The 12,422-nt window shown below is 43.9% G+C and overlaps 1 pseudogene; it reads left to right on the top strand.

Annotated features, from left to right (window-relative positions):
• The window catches only part of LOC144119914 (uncharacterized), a 37,673-nt pseudogene extending 25,874 nt beyond the window's left edge, over positions 1 to 11,799 (top strand).
• The last annotated feature ends 623 nt before the right edge of the window (positions 11,800 to 12,422 follow it).

Raw genomic sequence — 12,422 nt, 5'->3', positions numbered from 1 at the left:
ACACGCCTACAATAAGTTCCACCCTAATAGTAAGTATGTTGCTTCTTTTGTCATGCAACGAGACAGCTTACGACACCAGCGACGTTGTTTATAATGTACATGTATAAGGATACGGTGCTACTAAATCAAGAGTTTGGTTAGCGCGCTCGGCCACTCATCTGGAGTTCCCAGGTTCGAATCCGACCGCGGCGGCTGCGTTTTTATGGAGGCCAAACTCTACGGCGCCCGTGTGCTGTGCGATGTCAGTACACGTTAAAGATCCCCAGGTGGTCGAAATTATTTCCGGAGCCCTCCACTACGGCACCTCTTTCTTCCTTTCTTCTATCACTCCCTCCTTTATCTCTTCCCTTGCAGCGAGGTTCAGGTGACCTACGATATATGAAACAGATACTGCGCCATTTGTTTTCCCAAAAACCAATAATATTATTATTAAGCCACAAGTTTGACACGTTTGCTGTTCTTTATCCGTGCGTAACACATGTTGCCAACGTGAGGTGAGATTTTCTGCGTACAGTACATAATGAATTTTGCAATGTGAAAATTTTGTGGTTGTTAACATAATGTGTACGTGCCTTGGCGCTTATAGTTGAAGTAAGTTATGTTAATTACTTAAGACCGTGATGCTGACTAGGTACTGTCTTTTCAGCGTAGATGCCCAAAAGTGATGCAGTGAAGCACAGATGCTAGGCTAAAGCTCATGATCAGTGTTATTCACTAACTTTTACATCGGGTCTGAGCCTAGATAACCATACACGTAAAATCTAAGTTTGGGGAGAGTTTCAGAAGAATATGTTTGCAGCTGACGTAGGTTCACAGAAGGTAAATGTTGTTCTCAAATGAAACTTGAAAATTGTTTTGGGGGAAAGGAAATGGCGCAGTATATGACTCAATTATCGACGGACACCAGAGCCTCGCCGTAAGAGAAGGGATAAAGGAGAGAGTTAGAGAAGAAAGGAAGAAAGAGGTGCCGTAGTGGAGGGCTCCGGAATAATTTCCACCACCTGGGCATCATTAACGTGCACTGACTTCGCACAGCACACGGCCGCCTAGGCGTTTCGCCTCCATCGAAACACTGCCCCCGCGGTCAGGTTCGAAACCGGGAACTCCGGTTTTTCTGACGCTGTTGCCTGTTTCGTGCCATGGGTACGTCGCACGTGGGAGCAATGATTGTGCTCAAGGGCAGAAGCATGCACACACGCCAAGCCGATGTGAGCGCCATGCTCACATGAGAACTGCACACTAACAATTTCTGGTTCCTTTCACCCACGTAATACCTCCTAAGTCCTGTTACCATAAAGATGGTAGTGTGTGGGCTTCTGCTCTTGAGCACAATCATTGCTCCCAAGCACGCAGCTCAACCGCTTCATAAAGTATACGTAGAGCCTGCATATATTTCGCTATTAAGTGTTTATGCTGACTTCACTGCCTGCACTATACTATGAGAGCGTTTTAATCGTAAATACATGTTATCTGCACGGAAGGAAATCGTTTGGAGTTCCACTTCTTTACACAGTACTGAATGCTGATTCTCTAAAATAAAGCTCTGAGTAGCAGTAGGTAAAACAGTGCAGCTTACGGGTGGGTTTGCGGGTAGATTAAGTTGAGTTTTTGTAATTTCGCCTGAAATTCATCATAAGCTAAGCATCCGGATGGATTTCAAAGAATCGTAATTGGTGAGCTTCATTCTAAATGTACCGTTCTGCATGGCACAGCTAGGAATGTATCCGGAAATAAGATCAACTGCTGAGGGTGTTTTCATCTCTAATTACTTTTAACAGCCTACAGTGCAGCTACTCCAGTTTCACTGTTTGTTATTATACTGTAAGCTTACACCCTCCCTATAAATCTTAGTCCGTCCATATAAGTGGCCTCCATATCACAACCTGCGGTTGTGATATGAAGGTAAATGTTAGTTTTCGTCACTTAGCGCGAAATTCAATACGGTCTCCAGGAATCGTCATACGCGGTAAGCCCCTTTCAAATGCACCATGATGCGTCGCACACGTTAGCTTGTAATGAGAGGTAAGCTTAACCACTGATGGTGTTTTCATACAAAATTGCTTTTAAGCGCACACGAGTTATGCTTCAGCAGTTCTACCTCTTGACATTGTGCTGCAAGTAGATAGTCTCTATGAAGGTACGCAGTGGTTGTATGTGAAACCGTCTATGTCACTACGGATTGCGGTGTACAGTTCTGGGCAAATTCTAGTGATATAGCTGACAATTTTGCTCAATGTATGTAGGTAGATAGGATTTCCTGGAATCATTATAAACTGTTTACAAATTTCCAACTGCACCATGCTATGTGACAATTCTTAGTACATAATGAGAGGTAAGTTTACCTGATGAAAGTCTTTTCGTATCTAATTGCTGTCCAATGTACACAAGCATATGATTTGCAACTTCCCCACACTTGCCTTCTACAGAACCTGCTAGACGGGCCTGCCGTTACTTTATATTCTTTTGAAAAGGAACTGTTTCTTAGATTTCTGTAAGCCCTCCGTACCTGGTAAATGTAAATCTCAAACATAAGCGTCTCACTAGGTCTGAGCAGACAAGTGTACAGAAATGTAAGATAATTCGCTGTGAGATAATTGATGAGAAACCAGAAGATAAAAGGTCAGAAATCGTTTGGTTGTTTTTTCTACTGGTTTATAATCAATTATCTGTTTCTAATTATCCTTCTCTAATCAATTATCTACAGTCGTAGCTATAGCTTTGTTCGTAGAATACTGGGTGCGAAATTCAGAGGTCGTGGATTCGGGTCTCACCGGAGGCATGTGGTTGGTTTTCCTCTACTTTCTAATCAGTTATTTTTCAACCATTAAATATTTACACTATTAATTTGCTATTGGTGACCACTACGAATAAAAATAAATATGAACAGTCTGCTATGTCTTCCTATCTTTCGATGACTTTTGGCTGCTTTCATTTTCACTAGGACTTAGTCATTGTGATGTTTCAGCACCTCTATTGAAAATGTAAGAGGTGTTCAGTCATTCACTGTTGGTATGTGGTGATTCTGTATGGTGCCAGAAATGAACATATGCATAGACAATGTCGCTGATTGATCTTGTTTTCACCACTTAGATGAACTTACCGAAAATGACGCCGTGATGATCACTAAGTACAATAAGATATAAGACTCGGGGAATAATGATCATAATAGGATAACCATTCACACTACAGCATATCAGCACTTCATTTCGGGCGAAAAGACACTTTGGTGTCTGCGTTCATAAAGGCATGTGTTGAAAAAGAAGCGGCAGGCAATGTACACTATATGAAGATACTCAGAAACGGTAAGAAACACGTGCCTCTAGCTTCCGTAACATTTTTCCTTATAGAAGCCAGATTCTTTAATAATGTTTGTGTCAGTTCATTACCTTTTGACTGCATCTAGCCACACGCAGTCTTCGGCTGTCGTTCAATCTTTATACGTTAGCTTTATCATGAATGCACATTTAACAATGTGCGTATCGCTTTGCTTTAAAATTAAATATCGCGCTACGTTGCAGGATGCCAAAAGCCTCTCAATTAAGGCTAGTCTATCAAAATATACGGTACGCTTTTTATGAAATTTGAAGTTGTATATTTCTAGCCGCAACTTTGATTTGTAACACTTTTTATTTGATACCTTCCAGGATCTCTTGGCCAACACAGGTAAACACAGCGTTCACTTTGCAAGCTTTCACGTGTGACTGTTGAAAGAAAATGGCAGCAGCTCATAGATTTACCGTGAATATTGTGGTCCTCAGATCTGTCCTTTATAGATTCGACTAAGGCATACAAGAATACAAGAAAGACCAAATTTTTTCTGTTTAAAATTACGGCCAAAAAGGAAGTGCGATTTAAAAGTCTTTTTTTGTGCATACCAGTATATCCTCCATAAGAATAGACATTTGAATACTTTCAACAGGAGAGATTTCTACTTATTATATCAAGTTACTTCTGTCGCGCTTAATAATGAACTTGTTTACCTTTCGCGCCATTATTTTTTAAATATATGTTTTTTCTTATGTGCTTGAGAATTATACATTTCACTGAATCAAAAAATGCATTTATCCTCATGCTCCTGGTGAGGAAAACATAAGATCGGCATCATACTATTGAATATTTTTAATTAATTTCTTTAGAAAATTTGATCCTTTATTAAACGTGTTCTGTAGCCCTCAAGCGTGTTCGCAAACAATTTTTATAACTCGGGTGCGTGATTTTGGGTAGATGGTTTCACTGTTGGAACAATTTCTGTGAGTCTGTAATTGCTTGCCGATTGTGATACTGGACTCACAAGAGTATTCACAGCTTTAGGGCTTTGTGGAGCACCACTTTCCCATGCACTGTTCTACTTCATGCCTCAAAGCATGTGATATGCGGTGAATTTGTATGTGGCCTTCCTTACCTACTCTTATTCTTCATGCCACTTCGTTGTGAAAGGTTGTGTAGACGTTCCTTATACAGCACTGGAGACACTTTGTTCTTTACAGTTAGCACCACACACTTTCCGGAAAACACTTTCCGTTGAACGTGCGGCTGCGCATTTTATGCAGACGCAAGAGCGCAGCATTTTAAGGTTATTTTATTATGTACTGTAGTAACTAAAAATAAGGGAATATTACCATTAGTTGCGCTAGATTTTAACAAGTTATATATCGATGTTGGCTGTGTAAAGGTGTTTATTCGAAACGCAGTTCGGTGGGCGTTGGTCGAAGCGCGTCATGATGGTCACGCTCATAGGCGTCGCTCAGGATCCCGACTGCGCTTCGTCTACGTCTACGCTGCGCTGCGTGAACTACTGCCGGTCGGTTCCCTTTCAGTTACCTCCCCATCGAAAAAGAAGCCATCCTGACGACTTACGGGGAGGAAAGCATGGGCGCATCGTAATGAGGCTTGAGGCACTCGACGTCCACAGTTTCGCGCCCCTGGCGACGGTGGTCCGAAAAAGGGCCGAGTGGCTCGACTATGTAATGCACGGGAGAAGTTTCTTCCACACCGCGGTAAGGTTCGAGAAATCAAGAAATCAGTTTCATGGCGGGGCCAGGAGTGGAGGAAGGCACCCAGAGCCAAACGAGGGCGCCAGATGGGTATGACGCTGGAGGGTCCGAGGAATCCAGATGGTGCTTCTGATGCCACTAGGGCGGTGTAGTGAAAGAGCGCGCGAGTTGCCGGAATTCTTTGTCATAGAGGTGAGCTTCGGAAAGGGGTGTGGTCTCAGAAGGCTCAGGACAACAGGGAAGGATGCTGTCTATGGTGGATGTAGACTCCCGGCCATATAAGAGAAAGGAGAAAACCCCGTTTTTGTCTGCGTAGTGGTATTATACGCTTACATGGCGAAAGGGAGTACTTGGTCCCAGTTAGAGTGGACGATATCAACGTACATGGGGAGCATGTCACTAAGTGTGCGGTTGAATCGCTCAGCCATGCCGTTGGTTTGGAGGCGTTAGGCGCTGGTACAGTGATGAACTATTTGGTATTACTTTAGCTTAGCCTCGACGCCGTCCGAGAGAAAAGCACGGACGCGGTCACTGAGCAGTTCTCTCGGGGCGCCACGACGAAAAGCAAGACCTTGTGGGATGAAGGAAGAAAGCGACATCGTGTTCAATAGCAGATTGTAGAGCCGATGTTTCTATGTAGCGTGTGAGATGGACAACGGCCACGATGACGCAGCGGTTGTTAGCCGAAGTGTTTGGAAGGCAGACCCGCGAAGAACAGAAGTGAAAGAAAATGGGTTTGTATCATAGATGGCACTGCGACCTTCGGGAATCATGAGAATGGCGAAAGGAAGCAGAATGCGGTGATTACGGGTTCCGGCTGCAATGAGTGTGTAAAAAACAGCATCTGAGAGCAGAGTTATGTCGGAGCGAAACGAAGACAGAATAGTAAGTAGGTATGTCGATGTCGGTAGCTACAAAAATCTTAGAGGAGCGCACAGGCACGTCACGCGAGGAAACGTTACACACGGAAGAAAGCGCAAGTTCAGCACGCGCACAATGAATCACTGCCCGGTGGGGCGAGAGGAAGTAGCAGACGAAGATGACATCGTGAGAGCAGGCGCTTAGCAGAACAAACTCAATGGCATAGGCGACATCGTTGCTAGAAATGCAGAACTTGCAGGCTGCTAAGGGGTGGGTTCTCTGAGAACTGGCCGTACGGAGCGAAATTTAGTCTGCGGCGTCGTTACCTTACGAATTTTGCGGCCAAGGGAGTCACTTATCACCGACATGGCTGCACCTGTGTCAACAACGAAGAGAATGGGGAGGCCTTCAACAAAAACTGCAGCCATGTTACAAGTAGGAAACGGAGGACTTAAAGAGCTCGCGAAACACGCAGTTCTCGCTGCCGGAACTGCGGCATTCAGTTTTCCCCCGGAAGGAGATCACGGCGCCGAAGCATCGAAGAATTGGAATGTCGGCAAAGTGCAGGCCACTGGCGAGTAGAGTACTGTGGGCGAAGCGTAGACGAGCAAGAAAGAACACTATGCAAGGGCGGCTCTGAATCGTATATGCACGTGCGCACGTAATCCCCAGAACAAGGCGATTGCTGACAGCAAACACTTCCCAAGTGAAATTGGCCGACGGCCGACCATCGGTAAGCAATTGGACAGCGCTCGGCAGCCGGTATCCTCGGCCAACTAATGGCGGCCCTAAGCCGGGCCGTGGTTGGCTGCCAATTGCGCTGGTTAATAGTTGGCCAAAAACGTTCAGCCAACGACCGGCAAAAGATAGGGAATTAGTCGGCACCCAATGCTCGGGCAACCAAACGGGGACCATCGTAGGGCCATGGTTGGCTTCCCACTTGCTTGGCCAGTGTTCATCCAGCCACAAGACGCACGCAGTAGGCGCGCGGAAAATGCGGACGATAGAGAAGCTCGATCGACGTTTCATCTTATCCGAAACATTTTTATTTTTACGTATACAGTGTGCGCGTATGACTGGTGATCGAGCCTAATTTATCAATCGGTGAAATGTATATTTATAAGCAATATGCAGGTGCAATGCTGCGGCATCTATTTTTTTTAATGCTGAGCATTTAATTAATTGTTGGACGAGTGCAGTACTTTGCATCAAGAAATAGAAAAAAAAGTCCCATGATTCTAATAATAAACGAAACCGAAACTCAAAAGTTTCGATTTCGATAATTGATTGAAACTGGCAAGTAATTTTTTTTTCAAGTGGATGCAGTGAAGCAATGCAAATTTCGACTTCCATAACTTGAGAGCAAAGAATAAAATAACACATTTATTTTGTTTTTGTTCCTTACGAACATATTTCTGACACCACATCTACGAAACTGCGGTGTCACTCACAACGACTGAATCTGCGGCGTGATACTCTTACCGCGTTTTTTTCAACTCCGATGCTCTATAGTTCCGTATTACGCTGGAGCGGCGTAGCTGGCATAGTCCTTCAATTGTTTGGATTGTTCCTTCGTCCAGTGTCTTGGCCTTTCACTATGACAACAGTGCCACCTGATCTATACGTCGAAAGGTAAGACCTCGATCATCATAGAGCGGTTCTTGTGGACAAAACGTCGCCGAGAGCTTTATCTGGCGAAGACGGGCAGCGTTCGGTGTTTGCAGCCAGTCGCAGAAGACGCAGAGGCGGCAGCATGCTCTGAGACATTGCCCCATTTGCAATCCGATAATCCATCACGTTTAGCAAGCGTTGGAAACGATAGATTTGCGCCGCTGGAAGACAGCTTAGGGCAAGCATATGCAGCAGTGAATACTTTTGAATCCTCTGTCATGGCAGCTGAGGCACAGTGTTCAAGTGCAGATCAAGCTGAGTCAGATGAAAGTGACTTGCACGGTCAAAACGCTGGTCCCGTGGAGCCTGATGAACATGACTTGGTTGATGTTCCCGACAATGCCAAGTGTCCAGAGGGGATAAGGAGCCAGTTGAGGGCTTGGGCTGTGAAGAATCATATCAGGAGAGCGGCAGTTAATTCACTGCTTGACATTCTTAGGTCGCACTTCACTGATCTTCCTAAGACACAGTCTGCTCTAGTGTCCACGCGATAAAGCGTACCACTTGAACAACTCGGCAGTGGTGAGTACGTTCATTTTGGCCTTCAGAGCGGCTTATTGCGTGCATTAGACATGTGGCATTCGGCTCCAAGTAATGTTCTCTCAATATCAGTCAACATTGATGGCCTGCCTCTGTTTAAGAGCAGTTGTACACAAGTATGGCCCATACTTGTGCAGGTGCACCACCCTCGCAGCAAGCAATCTGATATTATTTCTCCTGTGGGGATATTTTGCGGAACATCGAAACCGACTTGTCTGGATGAGTACCTCAAAGCGTTCATTGAAGAAATGGGCCCTCTGCTGTCGAATGGTATTCTACACAAATCCATGGCTTATAAGGTGGTACTAAGAGCCATTCTTTGTGATGCACCAGCGAAGGCCTTTGTGAAAGCCACAAAATTATTTTCTGGCTACTATGGATGTGACAAGTGCTGCACTAAGGGTGTCTATCTTGGGCGCATTACTTACCAGAGCATGGACAGCCCACTGCGCACCGATCAGTCATTTGCTGATCAAACTCAGGCAGAGCATCACAAAGGCATTTCCCCATTGACATCAATTGGTATCCCGATGGTGACAAGCTTTCCACTAGACTACATGCATTTGGTGTGCCTCGGTGTTGTGTGAAAGCTTATTGGTTACTGGTTGAGAGGTCCACTAAAGGTGCGGCTGGCACACTTCTCAGTTATGCAATTATCGGGACATTTGGCTACAATGCGACAGCACATAACCAGTGATTTTGCACGAAAACCCCGAGCAGTTGACCTATTTGAGCGATGGAAGGCTACAGAGTTCAGACAGTTCTAGCTGTATTCAGGTCCTGTTGTTGCAAAGAAAATTTTGCCGAGGGTTATGTATGAGCATTTTCTACAGTTACATGTTGGCATTGCAATTATTTCTTGTTCATCAATGGACTGTTTCATGGACTATGCTGATCAGTTGCTACGCAGTTTTGTAAGCAAGTGCAAGTCAATTTATGGGAAAGAGTCCTTAATTTTCAATGTACATGGTCTCATTAACTTGGCCAATGACTGCTGGCAGCTTGGCTGCCTGGATAACTTTAGTTGTTTCGCTTTTGAGAACTACTTGAAAGATCTCAAGGCCCATGTGAGGTGTGGGAAGAAGCCTTTGGAGCAGCTGTACAGCAGAATCATGGAAGAACAAGCCTGCTCAGTTGTTGAAAATGGATCCAGTGCTGAATTTTCTGCGTATGAAGTCCTTCACTCTTCTTGTCATTCCAGTGGTCCTGCTTTGTCGTACCCTGCCCTGAAGCAGTACCGAAAAGTGACGTGGAGAGAGAGCGTTATAAGAACAAAACAGCCTGACAATTGCCTCATACTTAGTGGAAACAGGATTGTTCTTGCCAGCAATTTTCTTTTGTCTGGGTCCGAGATACGCATTGTTGGTAAGCTGTGCAAGAACGAAGGAGACTTCTACACCCGCCCCTGTAGGTCATCGCTACTGTCAGTTTTTAAAGTTTCGTCTCGTGGCAGCAATCCTGAAGTATTTTTATTTTCTGACGTCTGCAAAGGCCAGCTTTTGCCGTTCAAGAGAAAGCAGATTTTTTTTCCCACTGTTTCATCTCTTCTGACTTCTTTTCATGTTGCCCAGGCAGTTCAAATATCGTTATTGTCTGAAGTCGTCTGCAAAGGACAGCTTTTGCCTTTCAAAGAAAAGGATTTTTCGCTGTTTTCCCTCTTCTGATTTTTTTCATACTCCAGTTGTTGGTGCTTTTGTGGCTTTTGAAAACCACTGTGCTTTTACTAATGCATCATGAAGATCATGTCAGTGCACTGTATATGTGGCTGCGAACCCAAAGCTGTTGATGCGAAGTGCTGGTGATTGTGAAGTTGTGACGTGAGAATGAAAAACTGCTAATTGTGAAGTGTTTGTGGCTGTGAGATCTGGAGTTTTCAAGCTTCAGCTCCATGTGTTTCTTCTTGCCTACGAAACACCTGCTCAGACATTTTTCTAAAACGTAAGCACAGCAATCATTTCATGCCAGCATGTTGCAGCGTTTTATATGCATGCTGTGTTGATGCATGCACACACAATCTGTTGTTGTGAAGCTCTTGCTTCTAACTCTTAAACTGGAGCCAAGGGTGTTTCACTTTCTAAGCCACAGCGACAGTCACTACACTGCCCTTGGGTAAAGCATGCGAGTACGTATAGCCTTGCTTGCATTTGATGCTGATTTCTGAAAACCCCAGCTACAGGTTAATTATCAAGTAGCTTTGCATCGCTCTGTATCTCTTAGAAGCGCATTTGGCTCCTGTGCCACACTTCCATGTATGTCTCTCATTTGGTGTTTGTTTTATGTTCCATGTTTTTTTCACACCTATTATGATACTTCTCCCTGCAGGTTTCACATTGTGGAGTTCACTGACGAAGGTAGCACATATGTGGTGCCTGAAAGCTGGGTGAAAATGGAAGCTGAGGGTGCAACGTGCTATTGGCCACCAACAACAGCAAAAAAAAGAAGTTGACCGCATGATCTTGTTAGCAGTGCCTGTAGAGGACGACTGGGAAGATTACAAGGCAAGAATTCTTGCTACTAAAAGTGAGCACCATTTTGTTTCATTTTTATAGTGATAACATAGCACAAGGCTGTATACGTTTGCTCTTCTGTAGTGGACATATATCGTTTCAGTACTGTAATTTTTATTATTTGGTGTAAGGTTAGGAAGAATGTGTTCAGCAGCAGTGCTCCTTTAAAGATGATGCAACATAACAAGGACTCTTTGTATGAAGTCGCCACACACTGCACAAAGGTGCCTAATAAATATTGTTTATATGCAGTTGGTAAAATTTGAAGTATATCTCATGGGTGCTCTAAAACTCTTTCTTGACCCATGAGCGTTCCAAAGAGTATCTTCCGCATGCCCTTATGACATCACACCTGGACTCAGAAGACTCAGTTGTTGAAAAAAAGCGCCGGAGAAAGCGAAAGGCAGTGCTCCTTTCGGACAGTGAAAGTGATGACATCCTCGAGGGTCGGTCAGGGCACTGTGATGAAAAGTGAGTGCTAGTTGCATTTTCGCTCATTTCTTGTGACTAGTTTGTTAATGTTCCTAATTGCACTATTGCTGAATACATGATTTTTCTTCTGTGGGGGAGTTATTTTGTTTAATCGCAATATTTCTTTCATGTAGGAGGGAAAGGATCTGGCATGAGCCAAGCCGTCCAAGAGCACATTCCCTTCAGACGCAACTCTTCAGAGCAAGTCCACATTCGAGGTATAACACTGCTGTGTGCAGCCATATATTTATGTGAAAGCAATTAGGCATAATCATATTGTTTAGTCTATATTGACCTAAAACTGCTTCATTGAATCAAAAATCGAACAGCATAGTGCAACAAAATGTCTCTGAAAACCTTATAGATGGCTTCGTGGCTGCAAGGGAAAGACAAGTTCCAAGGGTGCTTTCTAAGTCACCTACGACATTCAACAGGCACATGAAACAGCTTCCAGGAATGTCTCGCCTATCAGAAATATTTGCCAAGCATGGTGCGGGTATGGAGTTATCACTATATATTTTAGTGTTTCATTTTGTCTGTAGTTCATTTCAAGCTGGCTGTACATCATTTAGCAGTCATTTGCATTCCTGTCAGTAACCTACTAATTTCTCTTTTGCTTACAAGGGTCTTAGATTCAGCAATGTATTCTGCTTACGACTGAAACATCTGCATCTAAAAATTGTACGTTTCTGCAATGAAATTGCAGGTCTTCAGGACAAAGCCACCACATCCTCGTGGGGTCAGGACAGCAGTAGTTCTGACTGTGAAGCAGGTGTGATATCTTCAGCGTTTTTTAACAACCTTATCTTTCAATTTTATTATGCAATTTTATATTTTATTATGCTCTGCTTTCTACTTAGGAGAAGTCAAATTCTTTTTCTGGATCTCACCTCAAAGTTGCCCTTACTTTGCTTCTAGCCTTCGAAAAGAATGTTTTTGACAACCAGATGAAAATAATCATCGAGCTGAAGAGTTTGAGGTCACTGCTAACTGCAAGCAAAGCAACAAGAGCTTTAGTTTTGCCTCAAGATTGCCCAAAGCTACCTGCATCAACAGTGGCAGATGTCCAAGCAATTGAAGAGAATCTTTCCTCAGAAGGAAACATGGAAGTACTTGTAAGTCTAATTTTTGCTGTTTAAACTCTTCCTCAGCCTTTCTTTAATGTTTGGTATGATGCGTCTGCAGACAAACTACTGCTCAAGATTTGGCGGCACGGATTTTCAAGACACTGTTCGAATTTTGATGCGAAACTTGATGAGCAAAGCAGCATCACTGCGATTCAGTTGGAAAGGGTCTCGCTGCTGCAAGCACGCATTTGATGAGCTGAAGAACATTAATAACATGATCCTGGGTAAGTGATTGATTACACTGGTGAAGA

This window comes from Amblyomma americanum, chromosome 2 (assembly GCF_052857255.1).
Source record: "Amblyomma americanum isolate KBUSLIRL-KWMA chromosome 2, ASM5285725v1, whole genome shotgun sequence".
NCBI classification, from domain to species: domain Eukaryota; kingdom Metazoa; phylum Arthropoda; class Arachnida; order Ixodida; family Ixodidae; genus Amblyomma; species Amblyomma americanum.
Note: the sequence above shows the minus strand (reverse complement) of the source record. Positions and strands in the feature narration are given on the sequence as shown.